Consider the following 18,919-nt stretch of genomic DNA (forward strand, 5'->3'; position numbering starts at 1 on the left):
TATATGAGGATTTTTTATAGAATTCGAAGTTGATACTTAAGTCAGCTACAACGAAGAAGAGTGGCGCTTCTGCAAGGGACCGTGAGGTAAGTATCTAAGATATTTGAATATCTAGATTAATATGCTCTTGTGTGAGAAATAGGTTATGCCATTGCCTTGATGTTCAGAGCTACGTGAAGTGGAAAACTCTTCAAAGATTGAGAGAAATCATGTCCTGAATATAGCCCATTGATTGAACCCCCTTTGAGCGATGACGAGGAACTGGTACAGGCCTCACCGTGGAGTGTTATTCAGCTGATAAGACAGGGTTTTTCACGGACACATCATCCATCCACTCCACCTCCACTACATACACCTTCGCTCACACCTCCACCACCACCACCGCCGTTCAACATGTCGAACACAATGAAGTTACCAATTTTCAAAGGTATAGGGAGTGAAGATACATATCAGTTTTGGTTTGTTGCGAATGTTGTGTGGATAGTGCAACAAATTATTGATGACAACATAAATAATGTGTAGTTAGTTACTTCTCTGCAGGATTGCACATTGACGTGGTATATTAGGTATTGTTCTGATCATCCTGTGGCGATGCTAGCAGAGACCAAGGCTACTTTAAACAAAATATTTAGTAAGCCTAAATATGACTCGTAGTCAGTATTTGGATTTAAGGAGATCACGATGAGGGTTTATGAGATGCCTTAGGAGCTAGATCAAAGGCTGAAATGTGTGATTTGCAAAGCTAATATGCAACTTATAGATGGAAAGCACTGCGAGTGGTTTATAGGTACGTTTCTGACCCACCTGAGGATTGATCTGTCGCAGCAAAAGATAGGAACACAGGAAGAAGCCCTGTAAATCGCGATGAGGTTGCATGCGATGCCTATGCAGGATGCAACCTTGGGGGTTACAACAAATCCATTCTCACTTACAAAGCCTATGCTTAGAATTGTAGAGCTTGAAGAAAGATAAGGAGGCTAAGCCAGAGGTGCACGAGGAAGTTTGGTGTCTGAAATGTAAGATCCAGGGGCATGACAAAGACCACTGTCCTATATTTGCGAACTATATCACAAGAGGGGGCCCAATTCCCCTAAGACCAGAAGCTCCAGCAGGACCAAGTGTGGGGGTCACACTATGGTGTGCTATTTTTGAGGTGGCTGGAAAACACGCAACAGATAATTTTCATTTTCTTCAAAAGTTCGTTCAGACATCACAACAGTTGTTCTACGACTTCTGCAAATAAGTGGGCCATGATGAGTGCCACTACCACAGTTATGAACTAATGATGGAAAGAACGCCTACCTACCGAATGCAAGTAGAAGCTTAGCCTCCAGAGCAGGGCACTAGAGGAGCACGTGGAGGATATCAAGGTTGAGGAGGAGGCTGAGGAGGAGGAGGGCCTGGTAGAGGCCGGGGTCAGGTTATCTGTTACAACTGTGGAACACCAGGGAACTACGCGCGAGAGTGTTAGAATCATACATGCTTGTCATGTTAATACTACAGCCAGTTTGAACACACTATAGAAGAATGCCCTGTGTTGATAGCCAAGATGCATGGAAGAAGGCGCAACCTCAGCAACCCACGCAGAACTTACAAATGATGAAAGTTGAGCCCTGCAAAGAGGATCAAAATGTGAATATAGTGCTCAGAAGCAGAATAACGAATGGCGATGATAAGGGAAAATAGCCTTAAGATGATAGATGGGTCTGAAGGGCCCCGAGAAAGGAAGATGGTTTTGATTTGGTGCACGCCAAGGAAACTTTTATGGAAGCCAAGAAAAGCTTCGCCGAGGCCTCACCTCAGGAAGCCAAAACAAAATGCAAGAAACCAATGTGCCTACAGAGGTTGATCCCTCTATGCTTACCACGTTCTTGGAAACCTGCATGAAATTGTTGCACGATAGAAAAGTTGTGAAAGGCCTACAAGAGTTAATAAACAAGTGCATCAGCAAAGAAAATGCCCCTGATGGATACCACGTAGTAAGAAAAATTGGGAATCATAAGGCTAGAATAGGGCACGAGATAAGGCTCACCGCTGAGATAGGAGATTATGAGATGTACCAGGTCATCTTGGATCTGGGGCCTGATGCAAACATTTTTCTAGAACAAACATGGGAAAGAATGGGGAGACTTGCATTGCAGTGGTCTTGGATCTAGCTTAGAATGGAAAACCAGCAGAAGATTGTCCCTATGGGATGACTACACAGAGTAACAGTGGATATAGAAGGTGCGAGCGCACTAGCTAATTTTGAAGTCATAGAGATTGTTGATGACAATAATCCATACTCGGTGCTCCTCGAAATTGATTGGGCCACTGAAATGAATGGAGTCATCAACTTGAAGAAGTGGACAATGTTGTTTGAGAAGAAATTGCTTCGAGTTATAGTACCACTGGACTGTGGAAGGGTTGCGCTACACTGAACTGGTCCGCGATTATGAAGAAAGTGAATATAATTTAGACCAGATCTACAAAATAACAATGCCAGATCAAGATTGGATCATTCCAACAGAAGATGGATGAATTGCAAGGATGGGGAGAGATCCTGCACCTCTGATTCGGAGGAAGAATTGGAGAATTGGTAGAATCAATTGCATGAAGTATCTACATTCCGTTGCAACATGATGACTAAATCGTTGCACTGTGTTTCAACAGAGGTAAGAAATTTACCTTATTATGATGGTTTAATTGATGTGGATAAGTTTTTGACTGCAATTGAGTGTGAAGTCCCTGAGCATCACCGCTTTCAAGCGTTAGATCTAGCATTGTGCGCTATGCTCGCACAATGGTGGGGTACGCACAAGGATAGCTTTGATGAATGGTGGGATTATAGAAGAATGATGAGATTGTGGTTTGGTCAACCTAACCTTCGATTGACTGAGAAATATGATGGGAGGGATGATCCATGCGATCATCTAGCGAAGTGGACTAAAGCTTATGGAATGGAGCTGCAACCAAAATGGGTACACTTATTTTGCCATACTTTAGACACAATCCCCATGAACTGGTATTTAGAGATAGAGCTCTGCCATGGAATCACGGAGTGGAATCTCGTGAGGGAAGGATTCGTAATTACTATCAGCTTTGAATATGGGTTTGAGAGCATTGATGAATATTTGCAAGAGGTTAAGGTAGTGATCTTCAAATTACCGCAAGAACCTCTGGAATGGGCCCAACCAGATTGGAGCACCTAGTTGCGCCATGCACTGGAATGTTATAATGTGACTGCTGAGGTGGAGGATGAAGATCCAAGAAATATTAATATTCCAGAGGCCGAATGGAATCGTGAAGTCAAGGGCCCATAGATAGAAAACCCAGACATCACTGTGTCGTTGAAAACCAAGCAAGTGAACATTAGGACTGAAACAGACTCGAAGTTTGCAAAAATTGGGGACTATTGGGATGAAGCTACTATGGATAAGGTTGCTGAGTTACTCCGCGAATATTAGTATCTGTTCCCTAATAAGTTTTTGGACTTGAAGGGCATAATAGGATACTTGGGTGTTATGAAAATCACTCTGAAGCCGAACGCGAATCCCGTTAAGCAGAGGTTGTATCGCCTAAATCCTAAGTACAAGAAAAAGGTTTGCTTGGAGTTGGATAATATGCTAGAAGCAGGCATCATAGAACTAGTGGAAGAATCTGATTGGGTGAGCCTAATGGTGGTTTAGGAGAATAAGCAGAAGGGCGAGATAAGGATTTACATGGATTTGAGGAAGATTAATGATGCCTATGTCCATGATCCATTTCCGACACTATTCACAGATGAGGTATTAGATAATGTTGGAAGGCAAGAGGCCTACTCATTCACTAATGGGTTTTCTGAGTACCATCAGATTAAGATCACGCCAAAAGATAGGATCAAAACAACCTTCGCAATGGAATGGGGTTGTTTTCAATACACTGTAATGTTGTTTGGACTCAAGAATGCGCTTGCGATATTTTCTCGCGCAGTCATCACAGTGTTCAAGCTTTGCACAAATTATCAATCGAGGCTCGTAAGCTGATGAAGTGTAGTGCACTGTATGTGCTAGTTAACCCTTCTTACTCCATTGTTTTGTATTTTATATTGTTTTGGGGGTTTTTTTTCTTTGATCCCTAATGATGTCCAATTTGAACTATGAGAAACCAAATCTAAATTTCTTAAAGGTGAACCAAGAGTTCAAAAACTAGTCAAAATCTAAGTTAAAAGAAGGAAAAACAGAGCATCTATCCTATCTTGTCATTTAATCCTAAGTCAAAAATTAAAAGGTGAAGTTGTAAGGCAATTTGAAATCATTACAGAGAATGAAACTAACTGAAGTACTTCCAATTGCCCAAACCTTCAATTTTGAAAGATAACTTTCTTGAGATGGCATACAAGCAACTTCCTGTACTTTATGGTCCAAAGAACTGAATAAAACATGCAGAAGATAACCGATTGGTTTCAATCCTTATGTGAAGTGAATGTTTAACCATTTAGTTTAAGATGGATATCAACTTGAAATGGTGACCAAAAACATTTATTCACACAGTGCATTGGCAATCTGAACTAGGAAATAAATAACAGAGAAAACAAAACACTGAGTAAACTAATCAACAATGCATCCTCATTAATTTCAACCTTACCCTGTTTAAAAACAAAGTTGTTTCCATTATGAAATGGGCTAGAGAAACAAGACTGCACCGTTGAATTCTAGCATTGTGCTATTGATCAGAACTAAAAGAAAACAAACTACAAGGAATCAACCTAAGTTACAAACATTGCTAAAAGCAAATAATGAAACTAAAAACTAAACAATAAACAAATAAAAAGAAAAAAACCTCCTTCAGTGCAGGGGCCCTCTACAACTGACTGAATTGAGCTAATAACTAGCTAAAGATACTCTTTCAAATGATCACTGGTCAAAACATGGCTTCATATTATTAACAGGAACAAAAAGTTTAGAATTACATAGCTGCAAGTCTGAGCTTAATACATCCAAAAACTTCGAATTGCTCTCAGATCTGTACAACTGGTATTTAAAGAAAACATTCATAAATTTCTTTTGAGGAAAATTAGCTATAGGTGGTCTACACGTATTACAACCAATTTGCGTAAATGTTTGATCAGCTACAGGTGACTTGAATTCGAATAAGGTGGTAGCACAGAACCATTGACACAGGTGGCTGATCTGAGTTAATGCTTCAACAGATCTGTTGGATTTATTAATTAACCACGAAAGGGTAGACAAAGAGTCTTATTACTTCTGGGTTTCATACATTTGACTTAACCTTTGACTGTGGTCTTGAGCTGGCTTTTTTGTCGATCTAGACTGGGTGACTAGGATAGGATCCATGTCGAGACGATTCTAGAGATGCCCATGTGGACGATTTCTTCGTTTGACACCTATAACCTGTTCAACCATGGAAGTAGCTATGGAACACATGATTATCTGCATAATCGGCTACGTTCCATAGCTAATTTGCAAAAACTTATTTCAAATAGAAAAAACATAAAAGTATAACATGTCAATCATTTACTGTCTTCCTTGAGATAAAATCTATCATTTATCAGTGATGGGGATCTGTCTTTTATGGAAAACAAGAGAAATAAGTGAGAAAAGTTGTCAAAGAGAGAGTAATTCTGAGGTCCAACATACCCCCACTGCAAAATCATTGCATGTCCCCATGCAATTTTTCCAAAACTGTGAACTCTTCTTTCCTATTGCATCTGCTCAGATACCTCTGCTAGTACATCTAACTTTCTTCTCTTGCTCCTTTTTGAAGTGACTGCCATCTTGGGTTTCTTCATGAGAAGTCTGTATTTAAGGTTGATGACTGTTTTGTTCAAGTTTCTATTCTTCCTCTTCAACTTCCTATTCTTCTTGTACCATAGCCCTAGGTGCAGTATTGTATTATCATGAATGGCTTTATCCAATTTTCTTTGTTCCTTCAGGGTTTCATTTTCTTTCTTGATATGCCTGTTCAATATCTCTAACTCATAGATTTCCTATTTGAGAGAGTCAGTCAGAGGTTCTTGTGGATTGACAGGTTGTTCTGGATTGGCTGAGGATCTTGGATCCATTGAGGCACTTTTCTTTTCCAGTGATTCTATGTAATCATAAATTTGTTGCTGCACTGGGTCTATGCCTGGGGATCCTCTATTGGGGTTGCCTTCAAAATATTGTTTAGGAGAGTTTTGAGGACTGTATGTAAATGGAACATTTTCAGGAAATGGTACTGGGGTTTCTTCTTTTAGATTTATGAACTATGTTCGCTTTGATGATACCTTCTTTACCATACCTCGGAGTTTAGAGCTCCTTCTAAGTTGTAGGGGGTTTATGTTCTCCCTTTTTCTCCTTTCCTATCTTTCCTTCCTTTTGATTTGTTTCCTAATATCTGTTAATTTTTCAGAGATTAGTTGTTCATCATTTGTTGTAATGAAGATTCAGGTTTGTTCTCAGTAATTCCACCAACGTTCTTTTTTATCTTTTCTTTTTGCTTGATCTACTCCCTGATCTATATCTCAGAGACTGGCTGTTCATCATTTTTCTGTGTGGGGGACTCAGGTTTGCTTTGAATGGTCATATTGGTCTTTTTCCTCTTACTCCTTTTGATATTACCCTCTTCAGGTTATTTTGGTGTCTCCTGGAAATAGTTTCTTATCAAGAAGTTTTCCCAACTATCTCCTATTCTTTTCAGATGATACTCAACCAGTATTTTTACGAACCCATGACGGTACATAGTTGTGTCTATGAATTCTATTTTCTTCTGTACATTTGAAGCATCCTCCTTAGACTGTTTAGAAGGAAGAAAGGGAGGTTGATGTTTCCATTTTCTAGAAAGTTCATCAATAAACGTATATGATAAACATACATGCATTCAAATCTTCCCTCATAGGTAATATATTTTTAATATCAAAAGCATGCTTATCCATTTATTTTTAAGTGCTGAAATAGGAATTCCTTTTCTAAACACAGTGACATCCATTGCTGGGTTCCTGAGGATTACCTTCCATGATTCACTATGAAATTCTTTGTTTTCGAACCATCTCTCACCAAGTCTTGGAAGTTTTGTAGCCTTTGCTATGTAAGATTCTGTTAATGTAAACTTAATGTCTCCAATCTCTACTTCTGTACCATCGAATGATCTAGCAAAAGATTTTGTGATCTCCTTGTGATATCCATCAAAATTTTCAATGAAATTGAGCCATCCAGTCTTCTGCAGCATCTCCTTGAGTTGTGGGTATCCTTCCATAAACTTTGCCCCTATGGGCTCTGCCCTGACAATGAGTCCCATGGTCTCTGTTTCGTAGAATTTTCTAACCTTGAAAATTACTCTCTTGGTCTATGAAATGGACTGACTGCGGGTATGGTGAAAAATAACTATGGGTTTGCATGGAATAAGTAGACGGTGAGGGTTTGGAGAGACGTGAATATGTTGGTCACATCGTAGTTTTGACCGTTAACAGATGGAGTTATTAGAGACTGTTTAAGTACAGAGTAGCGGAGGTGTGGTATGATGAAATCATTATAGACCGTTTGGTATCGAATGTGGAAGATGTGGCAGAGATGTGGTATCATGAAGTGGCAGTCAAATCAAATGATGACTTGTTAAGGAGACATATGATCATTCATATTATACATGACTTATGTTTATGACTTGTTGTTTGAAATAAATTTGCATTTTACCTTTAGAACTTAACCTTTTGCTTGATAATTCTTTTGGTGTTGATCCATAGGTACTTTGAGCATGGTTGATCTCCAAAACTTGATTCTTCAATTTCCCTGCATTCATGATTTATTTGTAAGCTGTACAATTGTGCCAGAGCTAATAAGTAAGTTGTAGCTGCAAAATCAAATTAACTTTGGAATGGAATCAGTTGCAGAATGTGAAAAGAAGGAAAAGTGAAATACGGCTTATGAAATATGGCTTGTGAAATGAGTTATGACAGTGAGATGGAATGAGATGTAAGATAAAATGAAAAATAGGGTGAAATGGGGTAAAACCATAAGAAGATAAAATGTAAATGAAATATGACAGTGAGATGAAGTGGAATTGTAGAAAAAAATGAAGACAAAATGAGATGGAATGAGATGATGAATTTTCAGACTCTAAACTGTAAATGAATGTAGCTTTTTGTCACTACTTATTACAGAAAGGAAATGGAAAATATAGGATGTCAGAAATATGTGATTTTCACCCTGTATTTTCTGTATAAGGATGCCAATCAATGATTGGTTTTCAACCTCATACAATTTTTATTTTTATTTTTTTATTTTTTTAGGAAAAATAAAGACTAAGTTAGTGGAGAAGAAGAATTCTTCTTCACTAGCTTCATTTCAGAGTTATTATGGAAAATCTTAATGAACTCCTCTCTTGAAACTAGTTTTTAATATATCTTCAATCGATGACCATTCACAAGAAGAAATAATTTTCTTCCATCTATTGCCCTTATATTTACTGCTCTGTTATTAAAGACTTATTCAATATCATATGGCCCAAGCCAATGAGTTTGAAACTTCCCTTGAAAATCTTTTAACTTTGAATCGAACAATAGTGCCCAATCTCCTGCTTGAAACTTCTTCTCCTTAATATATTTATCATGCCATTTAGCCCTCTATTGTTGGACTATACTGGTTCTTTGGACTGCATCTTGCCTAATTTCATCAAGTTCATTGAGTTGCTCCAATCTATGTTTCTATGCCTCTGATAAATCCAATCCCAATTGGACTGCCATCTTGAAGGTTTTGATTTGAAACTCTATAGGGAACAGGGCTTGTTTCCCATAAACAAGTTCATAGGGCGTATGTCCTGTTGTGTTCCTCCATGTAGTTCTATAGGCCCATAAGGCTTCAGGAAGCCTTTCTGCCCAATCTCTTCTATGTAGATGCACAGTCTTAGTGAGAATTCCTTCAATCACCTTATTTGTAGATTCAACTTGACCATTTGCTTGTGGATGATAGGGAGTAGATTTCCTATGTTTGATCTTGTAATATTCCACAAGACCCTTCACCATTTTAGATGTAAATTGAGATCCCTGATCTGTCACAATTTCTCTTGGAACACCAAAACAAGTGAATATGTCCTCAAAAAGAAAATTAACTACAGATTTTTCATTAGCAAAAGGTAATGCTTTGGCCTCTACCCATTTAGTGACATAATCAATGCATACTAATATATACTTATTTTGCTTAGATGAAGGATTAATTGGCCCAACAAAATCTAAGGCCCATTTTTAAAAAGGTTCAATGAGTACCTAAATTTGTAGTGGAATTTCATTTGAAGGAGTAGGTTTCCCTACCCTCTGGCAGCTGTCACACCTCCTGACATATTCTTTGGCATCTTTGAAGATGGATGGCCAATAATATCCTAAAGAAAGGATTTTATAGGCTTTCCTCTTGTCAGCAAAGTGTCCACCACACGGCTCATCATGACATGCCTTAAGAATTTCAGGAATTTCATCTTCCCTAACACATCTTATGATCATAAGATCTGGGCCTGTTTTATACAATTCATTAGTGATCCATAAGTATCTTGAACTTATCTGAATGATTTTTCTTTTTTCTCTAGGAAACAAATGTGAAGGTAATTTCCATGTGACTAAATAATTAGCAATATCTGCAAACCAAGGAGTTTGAGTGGTCACTACAAAAAGATATTCATCAGGAAACTTATCTTCAACCGGAGTGTCATCTTTGATATTTTGAATTCTAGACAAGAAATCAGAAACTGTGTTTTGTTTTCCAAGTCTATCTAGCACAGTAATATTGAATTCTTGAAAGAGTAAAATCCATCTTGTAACCTTGCCATTAGTAATAGGTTTATTCATTAAATATCTAATTGCAGAGTGATATGTATGAACAAAGGTTTCATGGCTTGTTATATAATGTCTGAACTTGTTGATTGCATGAACAATAGCTAAAAATTCCTTTTCAGTTACAGTATAGTTCAACTCAGCGGGAGTCAAATTCTTACTTGTATAGTAGATGGCATAGGGAATCAAGTCTTTTTGTCCTAATACAACTCATAGAGTTGTATCTGAAGCATTTGTTGAAATGTGAAAAGGTAGTTTCCAATTTGGACCTCTCAAGATGGGTGCTTCAGAAATTTTTGTTTTTAAAGTCTCAAATGCTAACTGGCAGTCAAGATTCCAATTGAATTCACAATCCTTGGTGAGTAATTTGAAGAGTGGGGATGCTATTTTAGTGAAATTTTCTATAAATCATCTATAGTATCTTGTGAATCCTAGAAAACTTCGAACATCCTTTTGGAAATTTGGAATTGATAATTTAGAGATGACTTCAACTTTAGATTTATCAACTTTAATCCCATCTCCTGAAATGTGATGCCCTAAAACAATACCTTCTGTAAACATCATAAAACATTTTTCATGGCTTAGTGAAAGGTTTGCTTCCTTACATATTTTAAGAACTCTTTCCAAATTTTCCAAAGCTTCTTCAAATGTATTCCCATAGACTGTAAAATCATCCATATATACCTCTACATAATCATGTATTAAATCAGAAAAAATTCCTAGCACTGCTCTTTGGAATGTTGCAGGTGCATTACATAACCCAAAAGGAAGTACTTGGTAGGCACAGATCCCCATGGACAAGTAAATGTGGTTTTATCTTGATCTTCAAGTGCCACCTGAATCTGATTATAACCACTAAAACCATCCAAGAATGAGAAATACTTCTTACCTGCTAATGTATCTAACACTTGATCTATAAAGGGCAAAGGAAAATGATCTTTAAGGGTATCTTTATTCAATTCTCGATAATTGATGCACACCCTCCATTTACCATTATTTTTAGGGACAATTACTAAAGGGGAAACTAATTGGCTATTTGAAATTGGGTAAATGAAGTTTACATTCAGCAGTTTTTGCAGCTCTTCTTTCATAATTTCCCTAAGATTTGGATTCATTCTTCTCTGAGGTTGTCTGATAGGTCTACAATTTTCCTCAATGTAGATGTGATGTATACAAATCTTAGGACTAATTCCTTTCATGTCAGTATATTCCCATGCATATGCAACAGAATGTTGTTGTAATGTCTTGATTAGCTTTTCCTGTTGTAATTTCTCCAAGTTATTGTTTATGTTCAATGTTCTCCCTGGAAAGATTTCAATTGTAGATCTACCAAATTTCTTCCATAGAATGAAGAGACATCTAGCTATATGACAAATATTTAGTATTGGATTTTTCTTGAAATTGATCATGTTCATATTCTGGAGATGATTCAAAATTTTCCATTGTATTTAATATTTGACTATCTTCACTAATATCTGAAATAGTAAAGAGAGGCTAAATGTCATTTTCATCATCAATCCATTCTTTGTCATATATTTCTATGATTGTTCTTGCTGAAGGATATAGAGTGAATTTCTTTGTTGAATTCCCATCAGAAATATTCATATCACCAAATTTATAGCTAATGAAAGCATCAGCTATGGCCAACCAAGGTCTTCCTAATATGAGTGCATGTCCTCCTAGATTGTTCTTGGGGATTAAGATCATAAAATCAACAGGATATTCCCAAGAATCTAAGGATACTGAAATATCTTCTAACACTCCATCTGGTTTGATTACAGATCTGTCCGCTAATTGCAGTAATGTAGGGGTGTAAAGAAGATTAGGAAGCTTGAGCTGTTCCATGGTTTTTTTGCTCATGATGTTTATTGCTGCCCCTAAATCAATCAATGTATTTGGAATTTCAACTCCATTGATATGTGTTTTCACAGTTGGACTTCCTGGATCTACATATTTTTGTATGGCCACTTTTCCCATCATTATATCTGCTATTTTTTCTACCAAGTGAATTCTTTTTGTTTCTTTTTCTTTTCTTCTCGGTTTCTTTATGCTCAACTCCTTTATTGTTTTAGCTAGGATTGGAATCTCCTTAATGGCTTGTAACAAAGAAATTTTGATACAGACAATTTTTAATTCATCTATAAAATCATAATTAGGCAAGATGATCTACTTTTCTACTCCTCTATCAACTTGTAATCTTTCAGGAAAAGGAGGTGTAGAAGTAGATACTGGCTGCTCAATGATAGGAGTTGAGTTCACTGGTTCTTTCTATTTTTCATTTTCAGTATTTTGGTTTCGGAGAGATGTTCCCTCAAAACTTTTATTGGGTTGTAGAGAATCTTCCTTAGAATTGTCTTGTTCATAAATAACTATAGAAGGTCTTTCCTTTTCTAATATCCTACCAGATCTTAGTTGAACATCATTGAGATCTAGAGGAGTGATCATATAAGTTGGAAATTGTTGTCCTTCCACCATGTAAGTATTCTGAGGATTTTTATTGTTGGGGTTTGGTAATGGTTGGGCAAGTAGCTGATTTGGTCTTTGCTGAAATGGCAGTAAGAGTTGAGGACTTTGGTTTTGTTGTGGAATTTGTTGTGGATTTTGTTGTGGAATTTGTTGTGGATTTTGTTGTGGAAATGGTAATGAAAGTTGAGGGTTCTGATTTTGAAGTTGTGGCTGCTGATTTTGTTGTGGAATGTGTGGGGGAGGATAATTCTGATATGATGGAGGATATTGATAATATTGAGAAAATCTCCCATAAGGATTTTGTACTCATGCCCAAGGTTGAGATTGAGATTGAGATTGAGGCCAAGTTTGAGATTGAGATTGAGGTTGAGGCCAAGGTTGCTGCCAAGAATTCCAATTTGGTGGGGGCTGAAGATACATTTGATTGTTAAATCCCTGATTTTGTGGCCCCTGCCAAGGTTTTCTAGAGACAAAGCAAAGAGGTTCTGTTGAATTTGGAATTGTTTCTTCTTGAAAAACAGCCTTAAGGCCTGGAATCGAAGGACAACCCTTGGTTTCATGATTCTCTAAGCAAATCATACAAGTCTCTATAATTTTTGCATCTAAAGGGCATTCTCTTAGAGCATGGTCATTTTTTATTTTTTATTTTATTTATTTTTATTTATTTATTTTATTTTTATTTATTTTTTTATTTTATTTATTTTTATTTTATTTTATTTATTTATTTATTTATTTTATTTTTTATTTATTTATTTATTTATTTTTTCTGCATTTTGGATAGAAAATAGCTAAAGCATTAGCCTCGGTTTTCTGCTTGTTTTGCAACTTAAGGTTGTCTATTTTCTCACTAAGACTCCCTAGAATATCTGTTTTGAATTCATCAAGCATATTACCAATTTCTGCCCTACTCACTGATCCAGTGGCAGATTTATTTACTCTAACAAGAGAAGGATCTCTTGAACCTTTCCCAGTTTTGGATTTCCCTCTTGAGAGATGAACACATAATTCTCCTATATCATTTAATGGAAGTTGAGAGATATCTCCCTTCCCCATTATATTAAGGATATCTATCCACTCATCTCTAATGGCTTTTAATAAAAGAGCTTTTAAGGTAGTTTCATCTAAATTGTCCATCTTTGCTCTTTTCAAATTATAGTTGAATCTCTCAATCAAATCCTCTAAATTTTCATCCTCTCTTTGCATCATTTTGAACACTTCATCTTTGTGATTGGTAGGCATGCAATAATCCAAATACCTATCCAAAAACACTTTTTTTCATGTCATTCCATGTTCTAATGGACTGAGTGACTAACCCCATGAACCATTTCAAAGCAGCTCCTTTCAGTGTTGAAGGGAACAACTTAAGTTTTTGAGAGTCTTCTAGATAATCATAGGTTCTGCGCAAGATTTAAAACTCAAATAAAAATGTTTCAGGATCCTCCCTTTTTAACCCATGGAAGTTTGAGAGGACAAAAGGTGAGATATTTTTCATTGTGGCATTTGTTTCTTCATCCACTATAGGGAATCCAAAAGAATTATCTATTTCCCTATTTCCTCTGCCTCCATTATTTCCTCTACCTCTTCCTCTACCCCCTCCTCCAAACAGTGTGAATTCTCCATCCCCTCCTTCTTCTACCATTATAGTTTCTTCAAGGTCTGTATAGGGTTCAACCTACAAGGTTACTTTCTCCTCCTATGGTTCTTCTATTAATGGGATATGGGAGAGAGGTTCTACTTCTTCTTCTTCACCAGGTATTCCTAATTATTCAACTAAGATGTGCTCCCCTATAGAGGTGAAAAAGGCTACTCCTGCTGTTGGAGATCCAAGATTTTCCTCCTCTAGGACTGACTTGGTAGATGAAGTAGGAGATTCTTTTGATTGGATTTCTGTCCCTGGAATTTCAGGAGCTCTATGGTTGGGAGTATGAGTTTGGGATGGAGGTGTATCTCTTCTTGTTCATGGTGGATTAGGTGGTGTTGTAGGAATTGAACTCCTACCTCTAGCTATAAATCTACCCCTAGAGTCTCTTTCTATACGCATATCATTTTTTTTTATTGTAAGAGATAAGGTTACCTAGTTACACTTCCCTGATAATGGTGCCAAAATGTTTAGTCAATTTAGTATCCTAAATTGCTTTGCATAAATTATCAACCGAGGCTCGTAAGCTGATGAAGTGTAGTGCACTGTATGTGATAGTTAACCCTTCTTACTTCATTGTTTTGTATTTTATATTGTTTTGGGGGTTTCTGTTCTTTGATCCCTAATGATATACAATTCGAGATATGAGAAACCGAATCTAAATTTCTTAAAGGTGAACCAAGAGTTCAGAAGCTAGTCAAAATCTAAGTTAAAAGAAGGAAAAATAGAGCATCTATCCTATCTTGTCATTTAATCCTAAGTCAAAAATTAAAAGCTGAAGTTATAAGGCAATTTGAAATCATTACAGAGAATGAAACTAACTAAAGTACTTCCAGTTGCCCAAACCTTCAATTTTGAAAGATAACTTTCTTGAGATGGAATACAAGCAACTTCTTGTACTTTATGGTCCAAAGAACTGAATAAAACATGCAGAAGGTAACTGATTGGTTTCAATCCTTGTGTGAAGTGAATGTTTAACCATTTAGTTTAGGATGGATATCAGCTTGAAATGGTGACCAAAAACATTTATTCACACAATGCATTGGCAATCTGAACTAGGAAATAAATAACAGAGAAAACAAAACAGTGAGTAAACTAATCAACAATGCATCCTCATTACTTTCAACCTTACCCTGTTTAAAAACAAAGTTGTTTCCTTTATGAAATGGGTTAGAGAAACAAGACTGCACCATCGAATTCTAACATTGTGCTATTGATCAGAACTAAAAGAAAACAAACTACAAGGAATCAACCTAAGTTACAAACACTGCTAAAAGCAAATAATGAAACTAAAAACTGAACAGTAAACAAATAAAAAGAAAAAAAACCTCCTTCAGTGTAGGGGCCCTCTACAACTGATTGAGTTGAGTTTCTAACTAGCTGAAGATACTCTTTCAAATGATCACTGGTCAAAACATGGCTTCATACTAGTAATAGGAACAAAAAGTTCAAAATTACAGAGCCGCAAGTCTAAGCTTAATACATGCAAAAACTTCGAACTGCTCTCAGTTCTGTACAACTGGTATTTAAAGAAAACATTCATAACTGTCTTTTGAGGAGAATTAGCTATAGGTGGTCTACATGTATTACAACCAATCTGCGTAAATGTTTGATCAGCTACAGGTGACTTGAATTCGAATAAGGTGGTTGCACAGAACCGTTGACACAGGTGGCTGATCCTAATTAATGCTTCAACAGATCTATTCGATTTATTAATTAACCATGAAAGGGTAGACAAAGAGTCCTATTGCTTCCAGGTTTCATACGTTTGACTCCACCTTTGACTGTGGTCTTGAGCTGGCTTTTCTGTCGACATGGGCTGGGTGACTAGGATAGGATCCATGTCGAGACGATTCTAGAGATGCCCATGTGGCTAGTTTCTTTGTTTGACACCTGTAACCTGTTCAACCATGGAAGTAGCTATGGAATACACGGTTAGCTATAGAATAGGCTGCATTTCATAGCTAATTTGCAAAAACTTATTTCAAATAGCAAAAACATAAAAGTATAACATGTCAATCATTTAATGTCTTCCTTGAGACAAAATATATCATTTATCAGTGATGGGGATCTATCTTTTATTAAAAACAAGAGAAATAAGTGAGAAAAGTTGTCAAAGAGAGAGTAATTCTGAGGTCCAACACTCGTCAAGCGCCATGTAGCAAGTCTGCGATTGATGTTGGATATGTGTCACAGATACCAGATCGCGCTGAACCTGAAGAAGTGCATATTTTGTGTTCCCTTTGGAATCCTAATAGGTCATGTGGTATGCAAGCAAGGGTTGATGGTGTACCCTGCCAAGATTGTGGTGATAGTGAATCTGGAGGCCTCAAGGAATATAAAGCAGTTGCACGCAACGTCGGGACATACGGGATATTACAGAAAATTTATCAAGGAATATGCTCAGATTACTATGCCTATGGAGAAACTATTGAAGAAGGATGCCACATTCTATTGGGATGAAGAATGACAACACAACTTAGATGTTTTTAAAGAAAAGATGGTCTCCGCGCTGATCTTGGTCTTCCCCGATTGTAAGAAGGAATTCCATGTACATGTCAATGCCTCTTGCATTGAGTTGGGCATAGTATTAACATAGGCTGGTGAAGGAGAGATGGACCACCCTATAGCCTTCACAAGCAGGAAACTATCAAAGGCCAAGAATAATTACTCAACCACGGAGCGCGAAGGATTGGCTATGGTATACGTGCTTCAAAAATTCAGACACTATCTGTTGGGCGAACATTTCAAAATGTACACAGATCACTCTGCCTTGAAATACCTAGTCAATAAGCTTGTGTTGGGGGGGAAGATCTGTAGATGGCTACTGCTATTTCAGGGGTATGACTTTGAGGTGATTGTGAAGCCAGAAAGGTTGAATGCAGGACTTGATCATCTGTCACAAATTGAAACAGGAGAGGAGCCTACTAATTTGGAGGAAGGGTTGCCAAATGTGCAGCTCTTTGCGGTGCGCATAACAGATATTCATTTTGCAGATATTATCCACTTTTTGACTACGGGGTTGGCGCCAGAAGGGTATACAAGTCAGCAAAAGAAGTAACTAGTAGTGCACATGACGAACTTCTCAGTGATTGCAAGACATTTGTATAAGATGGGTGTAGATGAGATATTGCAAAGATATGTCCCATATTTTGAGAGAAATAGCATTCTCATGGAAGCCCATGGAGGGGCTGTGGGAGGACATTATGCAGGAAAGGTGACAGCGCAAAATCTTTTTTGCGCAAGTTTATGGTGGCCTACACTGCATAAAGATTATAAAGCATAAAGTAAGGCATGCGATGCGTGTCAGTGAATGGGAAAACCATCGCAAAGGGATGAATTTCTGTTGCAGCCTCAAGTATCGTTGCAACCATTTGAGAAATGAGAAATTGATTTTGTTGGGCCAATTTAGGCCCCGGGCAAGAAGACAAGTATGCACTATATCATCACCATGACAAAAGATCTAACCATATGGGCAGAGGCACAACTAGTTAAGGATTATATAGGGGCTACAACAATGAAGATCTTGTTTGAGTATGTGTTGACCAGATTTGGATGTCCGAAGGTATTGATGAGTAATCAAGGTACGCACTTTCTAAACGAGACCATCAGCGTATTGAATGAGGAGTTCTAGGTCTATCATAAGAAGAACACACCATATCATCCTCAAGATAATGGAAAAATTGAGGCCTTTAATAAGATTTTGGAGAATGTGTTGACGACGATTTGCAACGCATAGCGAAATGACTGGGATGTGCATGTACCTGCAGCGATATGGGCTTATAAGACTACTTGTAAAAAGTTGACGGAGTAGACACCTTTTAGATTGGTCTATGGCATAGAAGTTGTGATGCCAATGGAGTATATCATGCCTAGTCTATGCATTGCAACTCTCACAAGTATGGTAGACCGCGAAGCCTTAGAGGAATGGCTTGCACAGCTAATGGAGGTTGAAGTGGATCGATTCTTGGCTGGATTCTATCAGCAAGTACAAAAGAAATGTGAAGAAGCATGGCATGATCAACAAATTAAGCTTTGCACGTTCACAGTAAACGATCTGGTATTGTTGTATGATAGTAATTTCACTAAGTTTTTGGGGAAATTTAAGATGAAATGGCTAGGGCCATATATTAACAAAGAAGTTACAGATGGAGGCATTGTTCAACTCACAAGGCTGAATGGAGAACCTTTTCTGAGAAGAGTGAATGGAACCCACTTGAAATTGTATAAATGGGATCCTACCCAATGAATATATGGTGGCAGGATAGTCTTAGTGCTCCAGGCAGTTGCAAGGGAGCACAGGACTATAAACCAGACTGTCGGGATTGGAGGACTATGCAGTAGGCAGGCTGTGTGGAAAATGGTGAAGTTACAATATAGGAAGCTGTGCACAGGAAGCTACACTATGGAGGGGGATGCTGCACAACACAGCAGGAAAGTGACTGTTGAAGTCAATGTTTATAATTTGACAGCTATAAGATGCTTAATGGGAGTGGGCTGGCAGCATTTAAGGCCAAACTATTTGAAGATCTGCTACGAAAAAAACATCAATGGTCAAAATTTGGGGGGAATGGTTGGATTTGAATTCAAAAATCCCTATAAATTACGCGTGCCGGTCCAATAGAGAACACTTTGAACACTTGGAGATTTTTCTCAACTTTGTTGTTTGTTGCTTATGAGCTAAGCATTTTGGGAAGAGTTCTTCACCCACATAGATGTTTGTCTTGAAGCCCGTGAGCTATTGATGGAGAAGATGATTGCCACCAACCCTGCAAAAGCTTTGAGTGTAGAGGTCGCTGTGTCTGACGCCCTAGGCCCTGAAATATCTGGTGTTGAAGCTACGTCTGCGGTGCCCATGGTGCCAAGGTTGCCAAGACCGAAACAATCCATGGCAAAGGTGAAGTAGAAGAAGTTGGTACAAATTCGCGCTTCCCCCAAGAAGCATACCACGATACCTACATAGAAAAAAGACAAGAAGCCGGCAAAAGGCAAAGAGAAGGTTGTAGACCTGGAGGAAGAAGAAGGCTAGGGAACCGAAG

At 37.7% G+C, this 18,919-nt stretch overlaps 1 pseudogene; it reads left to right on the top strand.

Moving 5' to 3' along the window:
* Positions 1-16,941, top strand: part of LOC149203918 (uncharacterized) — a 160,649-nt pseudogene extending 143,708 nt beyond the window's left edge.
* Positions 16,942-18,919: the final 1,978 nt, after the last annotated feature.

This window comes from Pinus tabuliformis, chromosome 2_1 (assembly GCF_031772625.1).
Source record: "Pinus tabuliformis cultivar Carrire ecotype Pingquan chromosome 2_1, CPIR1, whole genome shotgun sequence".
In the NCBI taxonomy this organism is placed as follows: domain Eukaryota; kingdom Viridiplantae; phylum Streptophyta; class Pinopsida; order Pinales; family Pinaceae; genus Pinus; species Pinus tabuliformis.